This window comes from Capra hircus, chromosome 11 (genome assembly GCF_001704415.2).
Source record: "Capra hircus breed San Clemente chromosome 11, ASM170441v1, whole genome shotgun sequence".
NCBI classification, from domain to species: Eukaryota; Metazoa; Chordata; class Mammalia; order Artiodactyla; family Bovidae; genus Capra; species Capra hircus.
Genome location: NC_030818.1, coordinates 49,350,278 through 49,375,527, shown reverse-complemented (window position 1 = coordinate 49,375,527; position 25,250 = coordinate 49,350,278). Strand labels below are relative to the sequence as shown.

Below are 25,250 nucleotides of genomic sequence, written 5' to 3'. Positions count from 1 at the left end.
TTCTATATACTTTCCCCCAGATTTCTCCAAATGTTAACATTTATTACCTTTTAAAAATCTTTCTTTCTTTAACTTTTTTTCTGAATCGTTTGACAGTAGTGACAGACTAGATAGCTTTGTGTGTTTGTCCTAAAACCAAGGACATTTACCATGATATAATTATCAAAGTCAGGAAATTAACATAAAGACAGCCCTGTTGTCTCAACTACAGACCTTATTCAGATGTTGGCTGATTGTCTTCCTGGCTTTTGTAGTAAAAGAAAATGTTAAAAATCTTTGGTGGGGATGGGAGGTGTCCAGAAGGTGCCTAAGACTGTGTGCTATTCTTAGTTGTCATGTATTTTTACTCTCCCTCAGTCTAAAATAGCTTTTTTTTTTTAAATGATTTTATTTTTAGTCTCCCTCAGACTAGAAAAGTTTAAAGAAAAATAATTTTATTTATTTATGGCCGTGCTGGGTCTTCGTTATTGCACAGGCTTTTCTCCAGTTGCAGCGAGTGGGGGGCGTTGCTCTTGGTTGTGGTGCGTGGGCGTCTCATTGCGGTGGCCTCCCTTGTTGCAGAACATGGGCTCTAGGACACGTGGGCTTCAGTAGCTCTAGGGCTCTAAAGCAGAGGCTCTGTAGTTGTGGTGCACAGGCTTAGTTGTTCCACAGCACGTAGGATCCTCCCAGACCAGGGATCCAACCCTTGTCTCTTGCACTGGCAGGCAGATTCCTTACCACTGAGCCACCAGGGAAAACCCTAGAACAGATTTTTGAACTGTGTCTTGTATTGACTTTTTAAGAACACAAGCCATTTATTTTGTAGGACCTTGAACTTTTTTCCCCCTAATGTTTCAAGTAGATTTTGGGCAAGAATACTGCAAAATTGATGTCCTTCTCAATGCTTCTCCTAAGAGGCACCATCTATTTTTCCCATTCATCAGTTCAGTTCAGTTCAATCGCTCACTTGTGTCGGATTCTTTGCGACCCCATGAATCGCAGCACGCCAGGCCTCCCTTAATTTTGATCATTTGGTTAAAATTTGGTCTACCAGATTTACCCAAGAAAGTTACTGTGTTTTAATGTTTCTTTGTGTGTGGACTTCCCTGGTGGTTCAGAGGTTAAAGCGTCTGCCTGCAATGCGGGAGACCTGGGTTTGATCCCTGGCTCGGGAAGATCCCCTGGAGAAGGAAATGGCAACCCACTCCAGTATTCTTGCCTGGAGAATCCCATGGACAGAGGAGCTTGATGGGCTACAGTCCACGGGGTCGCACAGAGTCGGGCACGACTGAGCGACTTCACTTTCACTGTGTGTGTATATGTGTGTTTTAAATTTATTTTTAATTGGATGATAGTTTCTTTACAATGTGAAAGTTACTATTTTTACTGTTTGTGATTATGAGTATCTTGTGAGGAGATACTTTGGGACTATATAAGTATAGCATTGTTCATCACTTTCAACTACTGGTTTTAGTATCCACTGATGTTTCTTACCAGAAACAGTTATCACTATGGTTGTGGCCAAATTTTTTGTTTTATTTATTTATTTTTGTATTTTTGATGAAAATTGTATGGTGGTTGGATTTTAAAGTTTGTTATTTTAACTCAGGAGCAATTTCTCAGCTCTGTAAGTTGTTGAATTGTTTAGCATATTTGTGAATACTGAGATGAAGGAACAAGATGACTTAGGTCCTGTGTAAAAAATAATAGTTTGTTCTTCATAGTTTTTATGATCTTTATTATGCCAACATCAATGATAAATCAGTGATTTACCAAGAATTTAATGGCTCACGATTTTGAGATCTTGTGAAATATTGAGGTAGCAGAGTTGACATTTTGTTCTTTGTTCTTCATAGAATGTAAAGAAGTTCCTAATTGGGATTTTTAGGTTCTTATCTGATGACTGGAGTTTCTCCTAGTCTGTCTAGATTTTCTTAAATGCAACCCCAGGGGTCTTTAAACCTATTTTTCTGTCTCCTGTATTTCTTAAAAATCGTTAGCTGGATCTAGATTCTTGATCAGGCTCCAAGGTTCTCGCTCTCCTTTTAAAATTTATTTTATTTTTTCATTTTTTGGGTTCTGTAAATTGACTTTCATAGACTTTCTTTTACTTCTTACTTTATTTTTGCACAACTCTTTCATAAATGGCCTTTCATGGAGAGGCACTGCAGGTCAGCCTGTCTCTGTATTAGCAACCACTGATGATCATCACCCACATCACCTGTGAGCAGTTTCAAAATGGCCATAGTCTGCTTGTATCATTGCTTCTCCATCTATCAGCTGTAACATTTTTAAAAAGAGAAACTGCTGCTGCTGCTGCTAAGTCGCTTCAGTCGTGTCCAACTCTGTGGACCCCATAGATGGCAGCCTTCCAGGCTCCTTCATCCATGGGATTTTCCAGGCAAGAGTACTGGAGTGGGGTGCCATTGCCTTCTCTAAAAAAGAGAAACTACCTTTCATCAACTACTAAGTTACCTTAGATCAGAGATCGGCAAACTAAGGTCAACAGGCCAAATCCAACCCAATGTTTATTTTTGTAATTAAAGTTTTATTGGAACAGCCATGCCCATTCATTTGCATATTGTCTGTGGCTGCTTTTGCACAGCAGTGGCTGGGTTGAGCAGTTGCCGCTGGGGCCATAAGTGGCCCATGTCTGCGTGTATGCTCACTCAGTCGCCAAGTCATATACGACTCTTTGTGACCCTATAGACTGTAGCCTGCCAGACTCCTCTGTCCATTGGATTTTCCAGGTGAGAATACTGAAGTGGATTGCCATTTCCTTTTCCAGGGGATCTTCCTGACCCAGGGCACATTGGGTCGCTTGTCAGGCACATTCTTTACCACTGTGCCACCTGGGAAGCCCCATAAGTGGCTCACATTGCTGAAAAGATCTGGCCCTTGACAGAAACAGTTTGCTGACCCCTGCTCTAGATCATATGGAAGAAGCAATTTAAATGTTTGATCCTTTCTCCAGTTTTCAGTTGTTGTTCTATTATCCTGCAAAAGTGACTGCTGAATTTTTTTTTCTTAATATTGTTACAGATTCATGGATGTAAACCTATTTGGTATAGTTCAACTGATTTACAATTATTATCTTTATTGAAACTCAAATTAATACATCTTTAGCCAGCGGGAGCCTCTTCAAGTTGGTTCCTGAGTTTCTGTGTATACAATCTTTGTGTATACAGTCTTTGATGCTTCTGGGATTACTGCCGTGGTGTTCCAGGTTCATCTTGTGGATTTCCTGCCGTAGACCTGGGGCCAGATATTTCTAGGATCTCTGCTTCCTTTCAGTGAAAGATGTTATTTAGAGACCATAGTCTGAATGCTAAGGGTGCATATAAAGCTCCTAAAGGGTGTTCTGTTTAATGTTATGAGTGCATTAACTAATCTGTAGAATTTGAAAGTAGAATGTAATAGCTGTGATTTTAAAACACATAGTCACTTCTTTTGTACTAAAAGTATGTAATGTTCTCTTTGTGTGTGTGTGTATTTATTTATTTATTTGGCTGCATGGGGTCTTAGTCGTGGTGTGTGGGATCTTTCTCATTGCAGGATCTTTCCGTGCGGCACACGGACTCTGTAGTTGTGATGCTTGGCTCGGTAGTTGTACCATGCTGGCTCAGTAGTTGTGGCAGGCAGGCTTTCTAGCGCTGACTTGCAGGTTTAGTTGCACCTTATCATGTAGGATCTTAGTTCCCCTCTGCAGGGATCGAACCTACGTCCTCTGCATTGAAAGGTGGATTCTTTACCACTGGACCACCAGGAAAGTCCTAATGATCTCCATTTTTAATGTCCTCTTAATAATGTTGTTAATTAATCTTCCTATTTAGTAATTTTAGTTGTACATTAGAATTGTTTTCTATCTTTCATGCTTATATCCTTTCAATAAAATATATGCTTATCTATTTCTGCCAATCGTTAGCATTTCACTGGATAAAGCTCACAAGATTTCCACTCAGATTGCTGTGGAATGCCTCCCTGTTTTTGAAAGGGTTTGTTCAGATAATGACAGCAAATCCAAACATGCTTCATTTCTCTGTTTCTCACATTGTGACAGTAATTAGATGTATTGGTCACCTCTGTGACCACATGCTCATCCATCAGGCAGAATTACAGGTCTTTTTGAAGACTGAAGCTGAAACTGAACAACTGAATGCCGAGGCCATATTTTTATATATTCCTAGGACCTGCCTCAAGGTTGCAAAGTACTACATACTGAGTACGTAGTAAGGACTTTGTTAAGGTAACCTCGTTATCAACTTTGGTGGCCTTGGCTTTTCAGGTCTCCCTAGCCCCTATGAAATTTAGTCTCTGTATTGTACCATTCCTTGTATGAACTTGTGTTCAGTTTTGGATCGCTGGTTTTGTAGAACCCATATGCTTAGCAATCCTGGCTGTCATATTTCCCTTTTGATCACCGTTGCCCCTAGCACAGTGCCTTGTACACAAAATCTGTACTATATGGTTATTTGTGTAACTGCACTTCCCTCATTTTAGCACATCATATATAATAAAATAAACAGCAAAAATCTGGCTTCCTCCTGGACATTGTTAGGTTAACAAGGGAAATTTATCATTCACTTTTGAGAACTTTCAGGTATGATCTTTTTGCTTTTATTAATCATTTGGTATTATCTTTAATTAAGTACAGAGACTTTTCCAGACACATCACATAGAGATCATTTTATCCACTGCTCTGTTTGGCTGCCAGTCTCTTGTCTTTCTGCTCAGCAATGGTAAGGCGAATACCCTTTCCACGGGGAAGAGAGAATCACGGTTTGTTGCCTTTGCCAATAACGAAAATGTTCGAGAGCCGTGTGGCAAAGCTGTTGCCGTTCGCATCTTACACATACCTGAACTACTGCAAAAGAGCCTAGATGTCTCTCCCGGTTTGTAATCACACCAGTTCTTCCCAGGTTAGCACCTCCAGTCACCGTGCACAGGTTACCAGTGTCAAATTTGATGAAATCAATAATCTTGCCAGTCTCCAAGTCAATCTGAATGGTGTCATTCACCTTAATGAGGGGATCGGGGTAACAGATGGTACGAGCATCCTGGGTTACCAGATGAGGGATTCCTTTTGTCCCCACAAATATCTTTCTTTGCACAATTTATACTTGGCCTCCTCAGATGTAATATGATAAATAGCAAAGCGACCCTTGGGGTCATAGATCAAACAAAAATTCTCTCCAGTCTTATCAATGCTGATGACGTTCATAAAACCGCCAGGTAGGTTATATCTGTGCGGACTTTGCCATCGATCTTAATGAATCGCTGCATGCAAATCTTCTTTTCTTCATCTCCTGTTAGGGCATACTTAAGTCTGTTCCTTAGGAAAATGATTAGGGGGAGACATTCCCTCAGCTTGTGGGGGCCGGCAGGTGGTTGAGGGGCAAACACACTGGTCAGTTTATCCAGCATCCAATGTTTTGGAGCTGCTATGAGTTTCAGGTGCTTCTTGGGACCCTGAGCCATGGCTGTGCTAGGCACAAAAAGAGCTCAGGTGTGATCTTTGTTTTTTTAAAAAATATTTATTTATATTTGTTTGGTTGATTATGTCAGGTCTTAGTTGCAGCGTTCGGGGGCGTGGGGGCTCAGGATTTGAGCCATAAGGGCTCTCTAGTTGTAGTGCGTGGGTTCTAGAGCAGGGGTTCCCCCCAACTCGGGCCATGATACCGATGAGGGGCCCATTAGGAACTGGACTGCACAGCAGGTGAGCAGCAGGTGATCAAGTGAAGGTTCGTTTATAGCTGCTCCCCATCCCTAGCATTTTCACCTGAGCTCCGCCTCCTGTCAGATCAATAGTGGCATTAGATTCTCATAGGAGCATGAATCCTACTGTGCTTGAATCATCCCCAAATCATTCAGGATGGGTGCAAAAATTGTCTCCCAGCAAACTGGTCCCTGGTGCCAAAAAGGTTGGGGACTGCCATCCTAGAGCACAAGGGCTCTCTCTAGTTGTGGCTTGCAGACTTAGTTGCCTGCAAGCGTGTGAGATCTTAGTTCCCTGACCAGGGATCAACCCTGCATCAACAGCTTTGGAAGACAGCTTCTTAACCACTGGACCACCAGGGGAGTCTTGGGCGTGATGTTTGATAAGTTGACCACTGGTGGTTGATCCTTTTAATTTTCCTTAAAAAAAAAAAAAATCATTTGGCTGCACTGGGATCTTCACTGTGGCACTCAGGATCTTTAGCTGCGGCATGTGGGAACTAGTTCCCTGACCAGGGATTGAACCCCGGCCCACTGCATTGGGAGCATGGAGTGTTAGCCACTGGACCACCAGGGAAGTCCCTTAATGTTACTTTTTGTGAAGATTTCTTCAGTTCATCCCAGTTTAAGGCTGTACATTCTTTTAAAAATGAAGCAGATGTCTGTGCTGGAGACAGAGTTCCCACTGGTATGTAGCTGTGGACATTCCTTCATCTGTAATACTGGGGGTATGTTAGCAGTTGTAGAAGCCATATGTTTTCATAGGCCTTTGCCAAGGAAAATACTTTAGAATTACATTAGCAACTCTAAGGTATTTTGGCTGTTCTGAGAGGACACATGGTAGTTTTCCAATTATACAAACAAGAGCTTTTGTTTTATGCTGAAGTTTCTTACAGGCTTTGGGAACAATAGAGCCTCTATCAGCATTTCCCAGAGTAACATCCTAGGGATGTTAAGAGGTAGTACTATTGCTTCATTTCTGCAAGACTTCAACATGCCGGTGTGGTCTCTTAGGGGGGAGTGTGCTATGCAAGAGTCCTCTGGCTTATTTGACCAAGGCTTTCCATGTGTTTGGAATACTACCATCCACCCAGTGTCTCTCACCCCATGCACACATTTCACTTCATAGTCCCTGGCTCCCAGCCTTAGATGTGGTCCCTGGTGCAAATGCTGAGCTCCCTGTACTTGAGCACACTGCTCTGCTGGTAAATATGTGACTTCACAGTGATCCAATAGGCGCTGTCTTCTTTGGAGCCTAACCTCACTGAAGAACTTGGGGAAGGGGCCTGTTTTCTATGGGATTCTAGCACCAGGCGTTTATGTGTTTTCATTTGTTTATTTTTGGCTGTGCTGGATCTTTGTTGCTACACAGGCTTGTCTCTGGAGAGTGGGGTTTCTCTCTAGCTGCAGTGCTCAGGCTTCTCCCTGCACTGGCTTCTTTTTGTTGCACATCACGGGCTCTAGACCGTGTGGGCTTCAGTAGTGCAGTTTCCAAGCTCTAGACCAGTGCTTCCCTGGTAGCTCAGATGGCAAAGAATCTGCCTACAACTCAGGAGACCCGGGTCGATCCCTGGGTTGGGAAGATCTCCTGGAGAAGGGAATGGCAACCCGCTGTAGTGTTCTTGCCTGGAGAATTCCATGGACAGAAGAAGCTGGTGGGCTACAGTCTGTGGGATCGTAAAGAGTCGGACACAACTGAATGACTAACACACACACACACACAAGCTCTAGAGCACGGGCTCAATAGTTGTGGTGCATGGGTTTAGTTTCTCCTCAGCCTGTGGGAGCTTCCCTGATCAAGGATTCAACCCATGTCTCCTGCTTTGGCAGGCGGATTCTTTGCCACTGTGCCACCAGGGAAGCCCAGCACCAGGCGTTTAGAAGGCTCTTCACAAATATTTGTTGGATGAGTGAAGGGTCTGTCGATCCCTTCATTCTGAATAGCATCTCACAGGACCAGAGCTCTTGCAAACCCACTTTGGGAACCATAGCTTGGTCTTCACTTTCAGTGTGAATAACTGGAATTCTGGTAGACCTTCATAATGCTACTGAATGTCCTCGGCGCATCCACCTAGCAAGGAAAACTGTCAATATTTTTAAAGATGAGACTCAGTCTTTGAAATCTCTTTTCTCAGTGGCACGTAGTGAATCAGCTGGGATTGGAACTTTCATTTCCTGATACCTGTCCCTGGGCCCATTATCCCCAGACAGCCTGCAGCCCCCTCTCACATTATTAGTTACATAAATGGGAGCTGGTGTTCAGGCCATGGGGGAGGGAGAAATCAGATGCCTCTTTGTGTACTCATTAACGCAGGCAGAACAAAAGGCCCAGCTTGGTTTTCAAGTTCAAGTTTGGCTCACATGTGGTCCTCAGTGGAGATTATGATCTCAGGTAAATTAAAAACAAATGTTAAAGAAGTCATAATGAAGTAGACGGAGTTCAGGATTCTTGTTTTTCAACACTGGGGTAAACAGACCCCTCTCTAAAGCAGACATTCACCTCCCCTTTTCCACTTTACCTCTCTGCCCATCACTATGGTTACTGTTCACTTTTACTTCAGTTAGCCAAGCAGGTAGGTGTGTATATATGGTCTCATGTCAGTATACTCAAGTTTGTTCATCCGTCTCCTTGCTTTTCTAAACCAGGCAGGTAGACATTTAGTTCAGTCTACTATCGCATCAAGTAAAAAAGGAATTGCACATTTGACAAAATGCCCCCTTCCTTGGGCAAGGCCCCCAGTGGCCTGTTCAAGGGAGCTCAAGGCCAGCACGTGAGGCGAGAGTACACAGGATCCTCCTGTGTTCTCCTCCCCCAGGCCGAGTTCCCAAGCATATTCTTGACTGGAGCTGGGGAGTCTTGGGGCCCAGTGATTTTACGCACTAAATGGGACTCTGTATGTCTGAGCCAAATTAAGTCTGCGGGCAGTCTTTACGAGCACAGTAACCGTTTTTACAGATGTAAAGAAGCTCAAAAGTACTGTGTATGTTTGCAGTCGCAGTCCCTGTAAAGTTTCCATGAGCACACTGCAAGGGCTCTGTCCACGGAAATTTAGTTCTGTTCTCACCCTGCTTACCTCGTCACTCTGTCAAAGCACATGTCATATGAATGTGTGGGTGTGTGTACACGATTAATTCTCCGGTGGGGGCAGTTTTGTCCCCCAGGGGACAGTTGGCAATGTCTGGAGACATTTTTGGTTGTTACGACTTGGTGGTGGGGGTGGCGGGGAGTTACTACTAGCATCTCGTGGGTAGAGGCCAAGAATGCTGCTTAACGTCTTAAAAGGTACAGGATAGTTCCTCACAGCAAAAAAATTATCTTGCCCCAAATGTTCATAATGCTGAGGCTGCAGAACCCTGGTGTACAGACAACATAGTATATCAAACATGAATAAACCATGTGCATGTGTGTGCATGCTCATAAACATATGTGGCTATGTGCATATGTCATATGTGTACATGCATATAAAAGGGCTTCCCAGGTGGCGCAGTGGGTCAAGAATCTGCCTGCCAATGCAGGAGCCAAGGGTTCAATCCCTGGGTTGGGAAGACCCCCTGGAGAAGGGCATGGTAACCCACTCCAGTATTCTTGCCTGGAGAATTCCATGGACAGAGGAGCCTGGTGGACTATAGTCCATGGGGTTGCAAAGAGTTGGACACGACTGAAGTGACTGAGCACGCACACACACAATGCATATACATGCTGCATGGCATGGCCAAAGAAAGGGAAACATAGCAAGACTGGTACCTGAATTTCTCTTCTTTCTGAGCAGTACTTTTTTGCAGAGGTAATAGTCTCTTTCTTGAGGGCGTTCAGTGTCCCAGAGGAGTATTGCATATATTAACTCACTTAATCCTCAGAATGAGCCTACTGGTGGGCTATTCCTGCTTTACTCTGGAGGAAATCAGGGCTCAGAGAGGTCAAGATCTTTGCCTGAGGCCACTCAGCCTTCAAGGGGTGGGGCGCCTTCAAGGGGTGGGGATTGATGTAGAACCCACTTTTGCTGGCTTCTCCCACAGGGCACCACCTCCCACTAGGCCATGTGGTGGTGGGAGGGGCTTTGTGAGTTTGGGGGACGTGGCCCGGACATGGCCAGTACAGTGTAGACGCTGAACGGGGTGGCCTGTGGGACTCCTTCCAGTGGTTACATTCTGAGGCTGCAGTTTGGAAATGGCCTGTAGTGCCTGAGCATTGTCTCTGAGAAGCCCTGATCCTATGAACCTGAGACTCTATGAAACCTGTAGGGTTTTTTGGACTCACAGCACCCTGTTGGGTCCATAGCACTGGCTTGGAGGCTTCTGGGGGAGGGGGCCAGGGGAGAGTAGGAGGGATGGTGGCAAGTCAGCCTGCCTGGGCCTGGGGAGCTGGATGGGTCAGGACAGGAGAGATCCTGCTGGTTTTCCTGCCTTTCCCTCTTTTCTCCTTCCTTTGCTGCTCAGGGGAGGCCTGGGGCTTCATAGGAGGTGATGGGGTGGCGGGGAGGGGGGTGCAGTTGGTGGTAATTACTCACATGTGCACAGTGGGTGTGGCCTGGTACCTCCAGGGATGGCTGAAAAGCTGGAGATCTCGATCAGAATGTGAGAGAATGTGAGACTTCCCTGGTGGCTCAGTGGTTAAGAATCCACCTGCCAATGCAGGAGACATGGGTTTGATCCTTGGTCTGGGAAGATTCCACATGCCTCAAGGCAGCTAAGCCCATGGGCCACACTGCTGAGCCCTAGCTCTGGAGCCCAGGAGCCACAGCAACAGACATCAGTGCTCTGCATCTGGAGAGTAGCTCTGGCTCTCCAAAACTAGAGAAAGACTGCACACGGCAATGAAGACACAGCACAGACAAAAACAAATTAAAAACAAAGTGTAAAACAAAGTGTTAGAGGAAAGCAAGCATTCTGTGGGAAGTAAGCAAGGTGCAGAGTAGCCTCCTAGGGGAGGGGGGCGGTTAGAGGTGCATACTCTAGTATCCAAAGTATACAGTAGTCATGTACTGTTGTGAGAGCAGGACCCTAAGGAAGGCTGAGTGCTGAAGAATTGATGCTTTCGAACTGTGGTGCTGGAGAAGACTCTTGAAAGTCCTATAGATAGCAAGGAGTCCAACCAGTCAATCCTAAAGGAAATCAACCCTGGATATTCATTGGATAGAATGAAGCTCCAATACTTTGGCCACCTGATGTGAGTAGCTGACTCTTAGGAAGAGACTCTGATGCTGGAAAAGATTAAGGACAGGAGAAGCGGGTGACAGAGGATGAGATGGTTGGATGGCATCACTGATTTAATGGACACGAACTTGGGCAGACTCTGGGAGATACTGAGGGACAGGGAAGCCTGGCATCCCATAGTCCATGGGGTCACAAAGGGTCGGATGCGACTTAGAGGCTGAGCAAGAACAATAACAATCCAAAGTATAAACAAGGAACCAGCCACACTGCCGTTTAAGTGCCTGCTTCATGGGCAGCAGCTGGAAAGCTGGCGGCCACATCAGCCCAGAGGTTCCCTTAGCCTGGCCTCAGAACCCCAGGAGCTGAGCAATGAACAGGCTGCATTTTGCTGCCTTGTCCCCTCTTGCATGGGTGCTTTAGAATATAGGCGCCCATTGCCCTCTGTCTGGGACCTCTCTGGTTTTCTGGGTTTGGTACCCAAAGACCATCTGCAAAATTCCGTGGGAAGCTGAAACCTACCCAGAGCTCCAGGGTCCAGCTTTCCTAAGGGCTGTTTCAGCACTTTTCAAATGTATTTTGCTGTGGACAAAATGTATTTTGTTTAATAAAGTCTGGGACTTCCCTGTTGGTCTGGTGGTTAAGAATCCACCTGCCAGTGCAGAAGACATGGATTTGATCCCTGGTTCAGGAAGATCCCACATGCCACAGGGCAACTAAGCCCGTGTGCCACAACTAGTGAGCCTGTGCTTGACAGCAAGAGAAGCCACCACTATTAGAAGCCCTCGCACCACAACAAAGACTGGTCCCAGCTTGCTGCAACTAGAAAAAGCCCACACACAGCGACAAAGACCCAGTGCATCCAAAACTAAATTAACAAGTAAAATAAAAAAAATAAAAATAATGTTATCCAAATCCTGTGCTGAGAGAGGTTTGGGTACAGAGAGAAAGCGCCACCTTGCAAATCCTGAGAAAAATCATTGTGTCTGAATTGCCAAAATCACTCTAGGTTAGGCTAGCATAGTTTTGGGAGATGATAAAGTTTCTTGTCTCCTTTTGGGGGGTAAAAAAAACGCCACAACACTCTGGGGTTTGCATTTGCATGTCCTGCTCTAATGAAATGTTGTCATGCCTCTCTGTAAGTGGATAATTGAGTAGAACAGCATGCTAATTTCTCTCTCAGTCAGGCCTGCCATGAGGCCTGGCTCTTTGGAGATGCTCCAAAACCGAATAGCCGGAGCTCACCTGTGGGAGAGCCTCCTGGCACTAGAAACCCCCTGCCACACCTCCCTGTCTTTCCTCCGAAGGTGGTTTTCCACCCTAAGAAAGATCGCTGTTATTGAAGGACCGTGCCTTTAAATCTGCGCTCGTCTCCATCTCTGGTACAAATTGTCTTCCCTCCGGCGAGTTTCTGTCTCCGAGTTGGCTGTGAGGAGGTGGAAGCACAATCGGGCTTTGTGTTGGAGGAGGGCTCTGCAGCGCCCTGGAAGGTGGGATTCAGCCTTGTGTAAATAAATAGCAGGAGGCGCCCGCATAAGGCCAAGGGGATTCCTGGAACCGGAGAGAGGCTTGTGCCGGAGACCAGAAACTCTTTCTGGTATTTCTTCTGCAGCCTCTGCAGCCTCTTCCACCCACAGGAGCCTTTCAAATGGTCTATGGGAAGCCCTGGAGCCCATTCTCTTGGAACCACTCTGGACTCCTGGAGCTCCTGGACCAACCACTGACCCTCAGGACCCCGGTCTGTACCCTTTTTGTGGTCTAGAGAGATGTGCCTTGCCCCTCAGGTTCACTCTGAGCTGCTCAGGTTTCCTAAGGAACCAGTGTGCAGACAGACGCCTGCCCTGCTTCAGCTTTTCCTCACGCTTTTTGCATCGGTCATTGTGCGCGTGCCCAGTGAGGTCCTTTGCAGAAAGACCCCTGGAAGCTGAGATGAGCATCCGGAAGCTGCCTGCATTTTGGAGAGCTCATGGGGTGGGAAGGGAGGCAAGTTTGGCCATTGTACCACTTTCCGTATCGGGGCCTGCCCTCTTGACTGGTTTGGGGGCTGGGCCTTTTGCCATCCGAGAAGGGAGAAGCCCTGAGAAAATTAAAGGTCTTATTCAGGCTTTCTTGGCCCACAGCCCATGGAAGCCTTGATGAAAGGGATGCCTGGGGAGAAGTGGGACATCTGGCTCCTCTCCAGGACCCCTCACAGCAGGCCTGGGCCGGGACCAGGCGTCCCCCGGCCCTGCTGCCCTGGCAGCGTCCTCCTGCCACGTCGGCCAGTTTCCTTCTGCCCCTCCAAGTCCTTCTCTGCTTCCTCTCTCCATCTGCCACTTAGGGGGCCAGCTTCCTCCTGCAGCATCTCTGCTGCTTCCCTGGGGTCTTGGTGCTCTTAGCGATGGTCACTGGGTTGCTGGGTTTCCAAGCTTGCCCACCACCCTGAGGAGAGTTTTGCTGAGTATCCACATGTGATTGGAAGGATCCGGGGACCTTCTCATGTGACGGGGGAAGGGTGTTACCCTTCTCTCCCCTATCTAGAGGTGGCATTGTTTATTATTTTCTTTTTCATATTAAAACATAGTAGTAATAACAATTTTACCCGTTTGAACACATTTAGACTCATGTAAATAGACTCCTGTAATTCCACCGCTAGTTCCAAACCTCTAAAATCTTCTCAACCGCTTTGTAGTCATGCTCTCCCACCCACCTTTTTCCCCAGCCACCACTGCTCTGTCCTCCAACATGCTCCCTAAAGATCTGTGGCCCACATCCGCTGCATCGTCCCATAAATGTCACGGGCTTCCCAAATGGCTCTGTGGTAAAGAATCTGCCTGCCAGTGCGTGCCAACTGGAAACATTGGTTCAATCCTTGGTCAGGGAAGATCCCCTGGAGAAAGAAATGACAACCCACTCCAGTATTCTTGCCTGGGAAGTCCCATGGAGAGAAGAACCTGGTGGGATCCAGTCCGTGGGATCTCAAAGGGTCTGACGTAACTTAGCAACTAAACAGCAACAATACATTTCACTGATACGAGGTAAAAAAGCATGGCAATGAAGTCTACTCAAAACCTCTACCTTCCTTTGTACTTTATTATGATCGAGCTGAGCCCTGAGCACTTGTCCAATTCAGCATCAACCCAGCCTTCTTCCTCCCCATTCTCAGCTGCCTCTGCGCATCAACATTTTTTATCTGTTGCAGCTCTGTTCTCCTGCTCATTGTAAAAATGCCTCCCTTAGCCCAGTGCTTCAAAATTATGTGTTATAGGAAGAAACAGATGAAGTCTAAGTTGAAAAGAATGTTGTGTGTAACAATAACCTTAGGCCGGAGATCGCCCAAGGGAGAAAGACAAGTTGAAAGAAAAAGTGCGCAGGAAACTCTTGACAGTGGATTTGAGCTCATCTTTTTGATGTCTCAGTGCATTTTTTTTGTTTGTTTGTTTTAAGTTAAGAGGCTTAATTTTATTCCAGAAGATCCTTTGCTAGTCATTTGTATCGAGAACCCACAAATCATTCCTGTTTAATTGGAGTAAGACAGGGTGTGGTTGTCGAGGGCTGTCTGGGCTCCCCAAGCCCGGGTGGAAGAATTGCGCCACAGACGTGTTCCATCAGCTCGCAGACGTATGAATGCCTTTACTGGGCTGACTTTGGGGAACATGCCAGCATCCTTCTAGCTAAGGATTTGCCAACCACCTTGCCCTCAGAAAAAACACTCACTTCCCCTGTCCGCATCCTTCTGAGGACTGTGACAGCTTTGACTCGCAGAAATTTTTCTCATTTAATGAAGTGTTGATTCCAGAGTCTCCAGGAGAAGTTACAGTTGCCCAATTTCCTGGTAAATTTCCAGGTTCCTTGGTGGTTTGGAAACAGGGTATATTTTAGGGTAAATAAAGTCTATAAAATGTGTTTTGGGTGCTTGGTTTCTGGTGCCAGGGCTTGAAGTGACTGGCCCTTGTGAGACAGGAACCGAAGACAGTCTGAAGGTGGTGGTCTCTAAGTCAAGTTCTGAGCTGTGAGTGAGGGGAGGTGTGCCCAGGTGGGTGGGGCTGGTTCCCTGCGCTCCAGGCCCTCCCTCCAGCCCAGGACTTGCCCACCTCCTGGGATGCCTGCCTTCTGGAACAGGATGGTTGACTGCCAGGGAAGGAATGACTTCCATGTTCAAAGAACCCTACACCCCTGTTATCCTGGTCTTTGTGGGGAGCCCTGTTAACACATGAAGCACACGGGACATACAACAAGTCCCCATTTGTATCCTCGTGTGTGCATGCATGTTCAGTTGCTTCAGTCGTGTCTGACTCTTTGTGACCCCATGGACTGTAGCCTGCCAGGCTCCTCTGTCCATGGGATTCTCCAGGCAAGAATACTGGAGTGGGTAGCCTTTTCCTCCTCCGGGAGATCTTGACCCAGGGAGCAAACCCGGGGCTCCTGCACTTGTGCAGATGCAGCTTATGTGAAAGGCTGAGAATGAGGTTCCACACTGTGGGATGAGGGTTCATGGTGATGAACTTGGACAGGGGTTCTGCACTCTGGGGCAGCCCCTTGGCTAGGTTCGTGCTGGACCCTGGGCTGAGAGCAGGGACGAGACCTGGAGGGGTCCTGGGCCTGGCTGGGTCTTTCAGGGAGAACTCCAGCTCCTGGATCAGCCTTCCAGGTGGGAGCCAGGTGAGCACTCCTTGTGGGAGACGGAGGCCGAGGGTCTAAGTCGGCAGGCCCAGCAGGCAAAGCTGGTGGACCATAGGCCTGGCAGACTGCCCTCAGAAACAGGTTTGGAGCTCAGAGCCAGGAGTGCCCCTGAGGTTAAGAATTACCCATCAGAGATGCTAAATTTATAGAACTGCTGGTCTAGAATCAAGCTTATCCCCTACTCCTAGGTGTTCATTAAAAGAGAAGTTCTTAGGGAGTCTAGGATGGATATGTACACACTGCTATTTTTTTTTAATTTATTATTTTTTTAATTTAAAATCTTTAATTCTTACATGCGTTCCCAAACATGAACCCCCCTCCCACCTCCCTCCCCATAACATCTCTCTGGGTCATCCCCATCACACTGCTATATTTAAAATGGATAACCAACAAGGACCTACTCTATAGCACAGGGAACTCTGCTCAATGTTATATAACAACCTAAATGGGAAAATAATTTGTAAAAGAATAGACATATGTATATGTATAACTGAATCACTTTGCTATACACCTGGAACTGTCACAATATTGTTGATCAACTATACTCCAATATAAAATAAAAAGTTGAAACCAAAACAAAAAAGAGTTACCCATCAGAATTCCAGGGAACCCATGGTAAGTTCACATGCCTAGTACAGGTGCCCAGAATCTCTAGCTTGTGGAGCTCTGAAATATGTACTTATTAAGAGCTCCCTTTTAAATGTTGGTGCATAGATCATATAGAGACCCCCCTGCCTCGGGCAGACGTGGGATCTGGAGGCTGCTCTGTGGGTACCGAGAGAGCTGGGCCCAGGTGGACAGTGAGTGAACAAGGAGGTGGGGCAGTGCCTTACCCAAACCAGGCCACCCCTTCTTAAATCCCTGATTCGCAGAGCAGTGGTCTCACATTTTCTCAGTCTCTGCAGGTGTATTATCTTCTCTATTTCTACCTGAACAAAATCATTTCAGCCTAGCATGGATCAAGCCTTTCTATGCTCTTTTGACCTCATGGAATACACTCTTGTTTCTCCTTTAAGATCATGTTGGGGTCACCTTCTATTGCTTTAGGGGTGGTGTCTTGACCCCTTGCTCCCATATACACCTCAGTTGGGGTATTCCCACTTTAACAGCTCTCTGTTTATTTCTGGAATGAGGCTAGGCATCTGGAAGTCTAGATACTGGTCTCTGTTCATCTTTGAGTTCGTGGCATGTAGGAGCTTCATTTATTATTGTAAAGTCATGTCTGACTTTTTGCAACCCCATGAACTACACCATGCCAGACTTCCCTGTCCTTCACTATCTCTCAGAGTTTGCTCAGACTCATTTCCATTGAGTTGATGATGCCATCCAATCATCTTATCCTCTGTTGCCCCTTTCTCCTCGTGTCCTCAGTTTTTCCCAGCCTCAGGTCTTTCCTAATAAATGAGTTCTTCACATCAGGTGGTCACAGTATTGGAGCTTCAGCTTCAACATCAGTCTTTCCAATGAATATTCAGGAGCTTCATAACCAAAGCTTATTGAATTAATATTTTAATGAAAAGGCAAAAGTCTTTTTAAATTTCCTCCCCTCTTTGTCACTGTCCCACTGTTCATGAGAATTACTCATTCACCCAAACCCAGTACAGGCGGCTGTGGCCTGGACCTAGAAACCAGCCCCAGGCAACCCCCAGCACGCTCCTGAGAACCACTAAGATAAACACGGAGTGCACTCTCACCGAATTCTGAGAAGGAAAGGCCTTCAAAGGTCATAGGGTCCAGAGGCTCTCAACCAAGGCTACACATTAGAATTATCTGGGGAGCTTTTAGAAATTGCTCTGGCCCAGCCCCCACCCCCCAAGATTTTGATTTGGCTGGTCTGGGGTGGGGCTCGGGTTTGGGTGGAATTTTCTTAAAGCTCCACAGGAGCTTCTGTTGTACAGCCAAGTTTGTGAACCACTGCTCTAGGCCAGAGTTCCTCGCTGAATATTTGAATCAAAAATTAAAGCAATCTCTGCCTGGTAAGTTGATGGCTCCCCCAAAGCCCATGGGCTGGAAGTAGGTTCACCAACAGTGACCCCAGGATTCCCTGAGCCCCTCCATCATCCAGTCCTGTCCTTGTTGATGACAGACTTGGCGTTGATCATCCTTCCTGCCCAGGGACCAGAAACCAACTCTGATTACAACATAATTTCACAGTGATGAGTGGCACATAAGAAACGGAGTTGGATGGGCTCTGAGTGAAGGCCTTCCTGTTTTCAAGCCATATATGTGACTTTGAATGCTATTAACTTGCCAGGGCAGCTGTGACAAAGTGCCATGCACTGGTTGGCTTAAACAACAGAAATTTATTGTGTCACAGTTTTGGGGACTAGAAATCTGAAACCAAAGTGTTAACAAGGCTGGTTCCTTCTGAGGCTGTGAGGGAGCCTCTCCCCGGCCTCTCTCCTTGGCTTCCAGACGTTGTCTTCTCCCTACGTCTTCCCAGCTTCCCTGGGTTATGTGTCCGTGTCTAAATACCCCCCCTTTAGAAGGATACCAGACATACTGGATTAGGACCCACTCCAACGACCTCCTGTTAACTTGATGCCCTCTGGAAAGACCCTGTCTCTAGACAAAGTCATACTCTGAGGTGCCACTGGTTGTAAAGAATCTGCCATGGATTTGATCCCAGGGTTGGGAATAATCCCTGGAGGAGGGCATGGCAACCCACTCCAGTATTCTTGCCTGGAGAATGCCATGGATGGAGGAGCCTGGCGGGCTACAGTCTGTGGGATCACAAAGAGTTGGACACGACTGAGTGACTTAGCATGCACACTTCTTCAGCTGACTCAATGGACATGGGTTTGAGCAAACTCCGGGACATTGTGAAGGACAGGGAAGCCTGGCGTGATGCAGTCCATAGGGTCGTTAAGAATCGGACTTAGCAACTGAACACACCTCTTCAACCTTGAACTACTCTCCAAGTTTTCCACCTTAGCTGCAGCTGTTTTTTTTAAAAATTTATTTAAATATTTATTTATTTTTGGCTGTGTCTTAGCTGCAGCCTGTGGGATCTTTCACTGAAGAGCGAGGGCTCAGTATTTGTGGCACACAGACTTAGTTGCCCCGAGGCAGGTGGGATCTTAGTTCCGTGACCAGCGATTAAACCCCGTCCCTTCATTGGAAGGTGGATTGCTAACCATAAAGAAAGGGACCACCAGGGAAGTCCCTTAGCTTCAGCCTTTAATCTGTAAAGCTGATCGTATAGTTTTTCTTTATATCTATTCCCACTCTCAAATCACACAGAGCATGAAGCCCAGGGCTGGTGATTTCTCAGCCTCTAGCACTAACTTGCCAGGGTCCTGACATCTGGTCCCCTGGTTCTGGATACACTTGGAGTATGATGGTTTACGTTCAGACTCCCCCAGAGATGGTGTATTTCCTCACAGTGGCAGGAGCTGGTGAGAAGCTGGATGAAGAGGTGAGCTATGTAGGGTGGGCCTCACTGCTCCAGGTAAAAGCTGGAGTCAGGTGCTGGTGTTAAACACTGGTTTGAGTGGATGTGTGAAAATTCATTGGATGGAGGCTCTGTGTTGGTGGTGGGATGTCTTTGGAATGTACATACGTTATCATGTGTAATGTATGTAAATGATAAATGGTGAGGGAATGATGGGGTTGTGGATAGGAAATGTGTTTCATGGCCCTACAAGTCATAAATCAGCTGCTCACTCCTGAGGTTCTTTTTCTGTTTTGTTTGTTTGTTTGTTTTTGGATTTTAAATTTTTTAATTAAAGAATTTTTTTGATGTGTAGTTGATTTTCAGTATAATTCAGTTATATACATATGTATGTATATGTGTACATGTATTCTTTTCTGTTATAGGTTATTGCAAGATATTGAATATAGTTTCTTGTGTTGTACAGTAGATCCTGTGGTTAATATATTTTATATACAGTACTGTGTTTCTGTTAATCCCCAACTCCTTTCCCCTTTGGTAACCATAAGCCTGTTTTCTATGTATGTGGATCTTTTTCTGTTTTTTAAAATAAGTTCATTTGTACCATTTTAGATTCCATATGTAAGTGATGTCATATGATATTTGTCTTTCTCTGCCTGACTTCATGTGGTATGATAATCCCTAGGTCCTTCCATGTTGCTGCAAATGACATCTTTCATAGTTTTTATGGCTGAGTAATATTTCATTGTGTGTATGTACCCCATCTTCTTTATCCATTTATCTGTAAAAGCTGGAGTCAGGTGGTGGTGTTAAACATCGGTTTGAGTGGATGTGTGAAAATTCATTGGATGGAGCCTCTGTGTTAGTTGACATTTATCTGTGGACGGACACTGAGGTTGCTTCCATGTGTTGGCTACTGCAAACAGTGCTGCAATGAATATTGGGGTGCATGTATCCTTTTGAACCATGATTTTCTCGGGGTATATGCCTAGGAGTGGGATTGCGGGATTGTGCTAACTCTCGTTTTTTAAGGAACCTCCATACTGTTCTCCAAAGTGGCTGTATCAGTTCACCGACAGTGTAGGTGGGTTCCCTTTTCTCCACACCCTCTTTTTAATTTATTACTTGTCAACTTCAATGGTGGCCATTCTGACCAGTGTGAGCTGATACTTCATTGTAGCTTTTGATTTGTATATCTCTAATAATTTGTAATGTTGAGCATCTTTCCATCTGTATGACCACCTGTATATTTTCTTTGGAGAAAAGTCTGTTTAGCTCTTCTGCCTATTTAAAATATCTTTTTTTATATTAAGCCCTATAAACTATTTATACATTTAGGAGATTACTACCTTGTCAGTTGTGTTGTTTGCAAATATTTTCTCTTATTCTATAAGTTATCTTTTCATTTTGTACCCCTGAGGTTCTTAACATGAGGCTACCCATGGACAAAATTCAAGGGTGGCTCCAAAAACTTTGATGGAAAAAAAGTTACATTTTATTTTCACTACCTGAAAGTTTGCATTTCCTTCGATTGGGAATGTAGACAGCAAACCTTGGTGATGTTAGCAGTACCATGATTGTCACCAGTAGGAACTGCTGAGATTTTGTTTTAATGTTTGAGATACTTCAGATACTTTGAATCTCTCTATATATCATTATCCTCATCGGTACTTCAAAGTTAAGGTGGCTGTGGTACTCACCACATATTTATTTTTTAATATTATTTGGCTGCCCTGGGTCTTAGTTTTGGCGCTTGGATCTTTGATCTTCATTACAGCATGTGGAGGGGCTTCCCTGGTGACTCAGATGGTAAAGAATCCACCTCCCAATGCAGGAGACTTGGGTTTGAGCCTTGGGTCCTAAAGATCCCCTGGAGAAGAAAATGACAATCCACTCCAGTATTCTTGCCTGGAAAATCCCATAGACAGAGGTCGGGCTACATTCCATGGGGTCGCAGAGTCAGACATGACTTAGCGACTAAACAACAACAGGGGCATGCTGGACTTTTTGTTGCAGCATGTGGGATCTAGTACCCTGGCCAGTAATCGAACCTGGGCCCTCTGCACTGGGAATCTTAGCCACTGGACCACCAGGGGAATCCCTTACCGCTAGGTCTTACTTAATGTGTTAATTACCATAGCACAATTTTGAAATATTTTGATAGCTGTGTGTTTCTATAATCGGTTTCCTGGGTAATGCCATGTTTTTGGTTTGTGCACTTATTATTCTGAGGAGGGTCCACAGGCTGCTCCAGACTGCTGGCGAGGGCGGGGGTTCTGTGGCACTGAAGAGGTTTAGAAACCTTGGTTTGTGTTTGTCATAACCCCTCATGGTCCCCAGTGGGTGGGTAAATCCTATAAATGGAAATAGTTCTAGCTACAATCTTGACAATCACTGACTTAGTTAATATTTGTAAACTTTTATTTTTGGCTCCTTGGGCTAAGCTGTATATACAGATGCACTCACATGGACTTGGACCCATCTTCCTTTCAAAGACATCAAGGATTAGGAAGACATTTTAGAACAAGCCCAGCCTCAAGTTTACCCTTCAGTCCTGCTGGGTCCTGCTTGGGGAGGCCGGTCCCTGTCTCATGGGAGTGGGACTGAGAGTGACTTTTGGCGAAATAACCATCTACTCTTCCCAGAGCTAAATGCGCAGGGGTGTGTTCTTCTTGGTCACTCTGGAAATGCACAAGCTTTGCATTTGTGCCTGAACTGCCCTTGTTGGAGAAGAGAGCTGGCCTCAGAGGACCTGTTCCAGGTCACCTGGAAAAAAACATCGTGCCAGCTCTCAGACCCAGGGGTGTGAAAGTGATTTGATCGAAGGGGATTAGGGTTATGGGGTTCTGGAGTGGTTTTTTCACTTTTCACTTTTCTTTCAAAATAATTAGACTCACAGGTAGTTGCAGAAAAAGTGTATAAGGGTCTTGGGAACTCTTCCAACAGTTTGTCCCTGGATAACGTCTTATAAGGGCTTCCCAGATGGCTCAGTAGTAAAGAATCCACCTGCCAATGCAGGAGACACAGGTGGCGCAGGAGTCAGGATCCCCAGGGTTGGGAAGCTCCCCTGGAAGAGGGCATAGCAACCCACTTGAGTATTCTTGCCTGGAGAACCCCATGGACAAAGGAGCCTGTTGGGCTACATTCCATGGAGTTGCAACAAGTTGGACACAACTGAAGCAACTTAGCATCCATGCAGAACATCTTATGTAGCTTAAGTTCAATATCAAAATCAGGATATTGATTTTGGGGTGTGTGTTAGTCACTCAGTCGTCTGACTCTTTGCAACCTCATGGACTGTAGCCCACTAGGTTCCTCTGTTCATGGAATTCTCCAGGCAAGAATACTGGAGTGGGTTGCCATTTCCTTCTCCAGGGGATCTTCCTGACCCGGGGATCAAACCCGAGTTTCCTGCATTGCAGGCACATTACTGTTAACTAGATTACAGACCTTGTTCACTTCACACCACTTGTAACACACCTTTATGGTACAGTTCTACGAGGTTTTAGAGATTTCTGTAACTACCCCAACAGTCATGATACAGAACAGATTGCAAAGCATGTGCTTGAACTTGGTTGTGCAGCACATAGTGAATTATTATCAGTTGTTCCATTAATCAGAGCACTATCAGCCTCAGGGCTGGAGGTGGTATTTGACTTGTCCAGAGACCTTTGGAGCATTTGGACTCCAGTGCTAGATGTGGTTACCATTTACAAGGCCCAATCTGGGCCTGGAGCCCCGCAGCAGGAGTCCTGGCTGGCAAAGTTGCTTACGCTATATAGACACAGCTCCCTGTGTCCTGGGGATCAGAGTGTTTCTCTGGGCTGGGGAGAGGGAGTAAAGCAAGAGAGAATCAGGATAAAAGGGCAGCCAGCTCCCCGGAATGCGGAGAAAGGTGCCAGGCCTCCTGGGGCATGAGGAGCCAGGTAGGGACGAGGCAGATGCCTGGGGAGACATGGTGCAGGTTGTAGGGAAAAGCCATAGCTTGGTGGGTGTGGAGGTACCCAGGGGCCCTGCTGATCCTTCCCTGTGCCCCTCGACTGACTGTGCTGAGCACCTGCTCTGCTGGGCATGGCTTCTGGAAGCAGGATGGGAATATTAGTCGTTTCGCTGCTGGTGCTATTGTGATGTTATGGTAGAAGGAAAGATGATACAAATTCTAGACTACACTGAAAACAAAGATGGTAACTTTTCCCCCAAAGCCAGTCATGTGTTTATTGTAACTTCAGCATTTCCCAGTTACACGACATCTGATTAAGCAGAACACTCCGTCCTCCAGCCGCACAGGACAACAGTGCTTACTGTGTCTGGGCTTCCCAGGTGGCACTAGTGATAAAGAACACGCCTGCCAGTGCAGGAAATGCAAGAGATGCGGGTTCAGTCCCTGGGTTGGGAAGATCCCCTGGAGGAAGGTATGGCAACCCACTCCAGTATTCCTGCCTGGAAACTTGCATAGACAGAGGACCCTGGCGGGATATAGTACACTGGGGTCTCAAAAGAGTCAGACATGACTTAGCAACTAAACAACAACGATAACTTAATCTTTATAGTCAGAGATGATACCCTTCTCTAACCCTGCAGCCACAACCTCTGCAGGATGATTCTAGCAACAAGGAGCTGCCTGGGGGGAAGAGCTAATACACAGTGCAAGACCAGCTCTCAAGAGTGAGTGCTGGGACGCTAGATGGAAAAAGATTTGGAGAAGGGAAGAGAGGGCAGGCTGGTTCAGACAGGCAAGCCCCACACAGACCCTGAGAGGCTCTGGAAGCCCAGGCAGAGGTGGTGCCAACGCCCAAAGGAGGAGGGTACCTCAGTGCCAAGGAACTGGGGGAGGCTACATGGCTGCCAGCATAAGCACCAGCTACTGATTGGCAAAGCTGGGGTTTAGACGGAACCTGGGAGCTGCAGCCACATGCAGGATGTCAGAGGAGGGCCTCAGATGTTTTTGTAAATATAATTTTTGAAACCAAATTTGCCAGAAGAGCAAGGTCGCTACCATCCCAGGAAGGAAATCTGATGGAAATGATGTCCTGCCTCTATACCTTTCATTCAACTCACCTGCCCTATATTGTCAGATCCATCTTCCTAAACACCATCATCTCATATACCCTCATTTCCAGGAGAGCAGCAGTTGCTTCCTTTCCCTTCCACATCTGACCTCACCCCATCAGGTCAGTCTTACTTTTTTTTGTTTGGTTACATTGGGCTTTTTCTATTTGCTGAGATCCGGGGCTACTCTTCACTGCAATGTGAGGGCTTCTCATTGAGGTGGCTTCTTGTTTTGCAGAGCACAGGCTCTAGGGCAGGAGGGCTCAGCTCAAGGGGTTATTGCCCCTTGGCATATGGAATCTTCCTGGAGCAAGGACCAAACTTGTATCCCTTGCATTGGGAGGAGGATTCCTAACCAGTGAACTACCAGGGATTCCTTAGTGGCTCAGATGGTAAGGAATCCGCCTGCAATGCAGGAGACCTGGGTTTGATCCCTAGGTCAGGAACATCTCCTGGAGAAGGAAATGGCAACCCACTCCAATATTCTTGCCTGGGCAATCCCATGAACAGTGGAGCCTAGTGGGCTACAGCCCATGGGGTCACAAAGAGTCAGATGCAACTTGAGCAACTAAGCATGCATGAAGCATGCATGGGCCGCCAGGGGCGTGCTCAACCTGTCATTCATCAGTCTGAGCCCCGCCCCTTCCCCACACTTAAAGTGTGACCGCTTCTTTTCCAAGTTTCATCCCATCACATCCTGTCCCTTCTCTAATCCTGGCTTTGATGAGCCGAACTCCAGATTAGCGCAGGGCCATGTTTTTTCTTGTGTATCTCACAATCAAACACAATTGGTTTGTGATATCCTGGCAATTTTATTTTCATAGCTTCTGCATGTTACTTATGTCTATATGACCAGTGAATAAGACAAAGCATATTGTGTCCTTCCCTAATCTTTGCCTATGTAGGCCATGTCTCCCTAAGTAGGCGGAGGGCAGGGAGCCTGTGCAGTATATTTTGTTCACCTTGGGTGCAGCCAGCTCCCATCATGAAGTGCCTGACAGCTCTGGTCTGGGTTCTTATCCTGCAGGCTCTAACAAAGCAAACTGGAATTTATAACTACTGGCTGTCTACTTAGTAGTCATTAGCCTGGAATGCAAGGAGCTGGCAATCAGGATATTTTAGGGAATGGTTAGGTTTTGTTTGAGTATGAGATAGTCAGCTAAAGTCTTTTGGAGATAACTGAAAGGTCAGAATTGGAAAGAAAATATTTTCTTGGAGTTGAAAGTTGATATAGCTGAAACCTGATTTCTGCAAACTCAAATCTAGAGCAAATCTAGGACAAGTTAGGCTTGGGGGA

At 46.1% G+C, this 25,250-nt stretch overlaps 1 protein-coding gene and 1 pseudogene across 1 annotated transcript in view; one reads left to right on the top strand and one right to left on the bottom strand.

Annotated features, from left to right (window-relative positions):
* The window catches only part of TCF7L1 (transcription factor 7 like 1), a 192,080-nt gene that overhangs the window by 13,716 nt on the left and 153,114 nt on the right, over window positions 1–25,250 (top strand). The window lies entirely within an intron of this gene.
* LOC102172360 lies at window positions 4,670–5,924 on the bottom strand (annotated as a pseudogene).